A 3755-nucleotide genomic window follows, 5' to 3' on the forward strand; every position below is an offset into this window, starting at 1 on the left:
ATTTATTTTTTTGCGGAACCGGAGATTGAACTCAGATCCTTGCGTTTGCCGGTCAAGCGCTTATCCTACTGAGCCATCTCCCCAGCCCCAAATTTTAACTTAATAGATGACTAATGTTTTGCAATACAAGTAGTACAAGATGATAAACAATTCATAATCACAACTGAGCTAATGTTTTTCTCTCTCTCAGTGTGGGATTATAGATGATCATCTCACAATAGTAAGAAATTGTGGAGGAGATCTCATCTACAGAAAAATAGGAGAAAAGGTAGAGGAATTCCTCACTTTACATAACATTAGGGAGATGTGTAAACTGTGGGAGACAGTACAAAATTTTGTAGAAAAACATCACCTAAATAAAGCTGTAGCAGTGTGAGCAATGAATCTGTTTAACAATGCTGCAATGTCACATTTCCATGAAATCCTCAAAAGGAAGAAAAAGCGGGGCTGTTGAGATGGCTCAGTGGTCTAAAGCACCTACTTGGAACAAGCTTAGCAAAGCACAGGGACCGCGGTTCAATCCCCCAGCCCCACATGCCAGCCAGCCACGCCCCCTGGTGGGCTGAGCTGGCCACACACACACACACATAAATAAATAAAAATTAAAAAAAAAAAAAGAAAAAGCAAGTATTATTGCTTAGGTTCTTTGTTAAAGTTGCACAAAAAGAAAAAGATTGCATTGAGCCAATAGCTAGCAGTGATCTAATTAGTAGTGTTGAAAGTTATTCCTGTACAATAACCCTCTTTCTTGTCTCTCTCACATTAGCTATGAAGGTTTTTTTTTTTCTGAACCGGGGATCAAACTCAGATCCTTGCACTTGCCAGGGAAGCACTTATTCCACTGAGCCATCTCCCCGGCCCGCCATGAAGTTTTCAGAGGTTAACCTGTGTATTTTTCTTTACATTTTATATTTTTACTACTACAGTGGTTCCTTGGTTCATGAAGACTGCTTTTCAGGAATAGTTCAGCTCATAAGCAGAAACGTGCAGTAAATGTTTTCTTCAGTTTACATACTCTGCATCAGGTGACCAATACAACTGGGCAATCTATCCCAAAGGAACAGGAATGCAGCCCAGAATCATAGAATGAATTATATTTGTGAACTAAGATAACATTGTATTTTGTGTCACATTACAATAGTATGATCATTTTATATGAATATTTTAAGGTTCTGGAATGAATCATCTGAGTTTTCAGTATTTATTATGGGAAAATTCACTTCGACATACAAGTGCTTTGGGTTACAACTATGTTTATGAATGAATTATGCTATGAGCCAAGGCTTTATTGTACCTTACTGAGAATTTTTACAACTGTGTTTAAGACATTGGCCTATAGCTTTCCTTTTTGATTAGGTCCTTTTATGATTTTGGGATCAAGATAATTCTTGCTTCCAGAGAATGCCACTTGTTCTGAGAATGTCACTTTATATTCAGTTTTGTTAAAGAATTTGAAGAGAATTAACATTAGAACATTAGATCTGCCCTAAAGTTTTTGGAGAAACCAGCAGTATCTGGATTACTGTCTGGGCTTTTCTTACTTGGTGTCTTTTTTTTTTTTTAATTGTGCTTCAATTTCACAGAAATATTGGATTTTTCAGGATTTTTATCTTCACTCTTCAGCGTTGGTAGTTTATCTGTATCTAGGAATTTATGTCTCCTGAATTTTCCATTTTGTTCGAGTACAGGTTCTTGAAGTAGCTGTTGATAATCCTCTGGATGTTAGAAAAATACACTGTAATTTCACTTTTTCCATTTTTAATTGAATAGGATTTGGGTCTTTTCATTCCTTATTTTATCTTTCAAAGAACCAACTCTGCAATTTATTGATTATTTGTATTGACTTTATTCTAGTGTCAATTTTGTTCATTTATTCTCTAGTCTGTATTATTTCCTTCCTTGTAGTAGCTTTGGGTTTGTATTGTTCTTGTTTTCCTAGGACCTTCAGTCACATCATTCGATTATTAATTTGAAATTGTTCTATTTTCCTGATTTGGGAATTCACCACTCTAAACTTTATTCTCAAGACTGCTTTGTTGTGTTCCACATGTTGTGGTATTTTTGCTGGCATTATCATTTGACTGTAGAAATTGCATAATGTATTTCTTAATTTCATTTGTGACATACTGATTATTCAGTACAGGATTATTTAATTTCCATGTGTTGCATAATTTCTTTTTTTTTTAAATTTTGCATTCATTTTCCTCAAAACCAAATACTAGGATATCATTATAGACCAACCAAGGACTTCAGACCTTCTTTGGATCTAATGCATAATTATGAGAGTCACATTCACATATATATAAAAGTTCAAAAGGAAAAAGTTACTCTTAAAAATCATGTGTCAGCAAACCTTCCTGGAACTGTTATCCAATATACATGACATATATACTACTTTGAAACACAAAATTTTTCAGAATGCACATGAAAAATAGAACAATTTAAATTTATAAAAAGTACTGTTTTTTTTTTTTTAATTTTATGGTGTGGTCTACAGGGTGTTCAGGGTCTCACTACTAGATCGGACTCATAGTGATCCTCCTGTCTACAGCATCCCAAGAGCTGGGATTACAGGTGCATGCCACCATGTCCAGTCTCAATCACTGTCTCAGCATGCCCTGGGGGCGGGACTGGCCACGTAGACCAGGGCATGGAACTCCCAGCTGCTGTGTCTGCCTAAGCAGGCACTTGAATCTGCTGAACTCTTTGGCCATCCTGAGCTCTGTTTTATGAACAAATGAAACTCTAAAAGAAAGTGATCAAAAAAAAAAAATAAGAAGAAGAAGGAAGGAAGGAAGAAAAAAAAGAAAAAAGTGATCTCAGAATAATAGGGTAACTAATGTCCTGGTTTCTCAAAATCCTTCACAAAAGGAGATAGATTCATAAATTAATAGTTCAAAGTTTTATTTTTATTTTTTTTATTTTCTTTTAGCACTGTGCAGTTTTATTAAATATTCAAGTACAGTAGCATCTGGTAAGATTGGGACAGAAGCAGGAGTGAAAAATGAACAGATATTCAGGATCTAACAATTTGAAAGAAGCCACTATATACTTTCTCACAAACATGTTTCACGGAGCCAATATAGTCCTAGTCGTTAACTACTGGTACCAGCTTTAGTACAAAGTGTACTGAAGTAGAAAAGATGCAATAAGAAAAATGGCTACATTAGAAAGACCAACACTTTAGAAAAAAGAGTAAGACACTTTTAGTTTCTCCACTGTATCCCCTAAAACAACATCTTACAATTTGGATCTACCAATACAGTCCTAATCAGCTTCTAGAATATTTGTCAGGAGGAAAAAAAAATAAAATGACACTGGCCAGTATAGTCTTTGGATATTTAGGAAGCAGAGGGGCAGAAAGTCGGTTCTCAGAACAAATTAGCTTCAGTTTCATCAGATGGATCTTTTGATTCTTTGTTCTTCTGGACTTCTTCAATGTGTTTATCCTTCTCTTGCAAACGCTTCAGTTTGGCAGGCATTTGTGCCTCTCGGTTCTCTTTGTTAGTTTCCATCTTGTGGGTCAGTTTCTCTTCTGCCATTTTACTTAAGTTGTTGTTCTTTCCAGTAAAGAGAAGCACTCCTTGCTTTTGAAGCACTTCTTTCTTCTGCTCTCGTTTCTCAGCAAGCTGCTTCAAGACTTCAGCTTCATGGGACTTGCCTCTTAGCTTTGCACCTTCTAATTTCTTCTGACTCTCCTCCAGGGACAGCTCCTTCTTCTTTGGCAGGGCATGGGGGAAATCTGGGCCATATTC

At 36.1% G+C, this 3755-nt stretch overlaps 1 pseudogene; it reads right to left on the reverse strand.

The window, feature by feature from the left end:
* Positions 1-3371: 3371 nt before the first annotated feature.
* LOC101584547 overlaps positions 3372-3755 on the reverse strand; it is a 7783-nt pseudogene continuing 7399 nt past the window's right edge.

Source organism: Octodon degus, unplaced genomic scaffold (genome assembly GCF_000260255.1).
Source record: "Octodon degus isolate 3935 unplaced genomic scaffold, OctDeg1.0 scaffold00331, whole genome shotgun sequence".
Lineage (NCBI taxonomy): Eukaryota > Metazoa > Chordata > Mammalia > Rodentia > Octodontidae > Octodon > Octodon degus.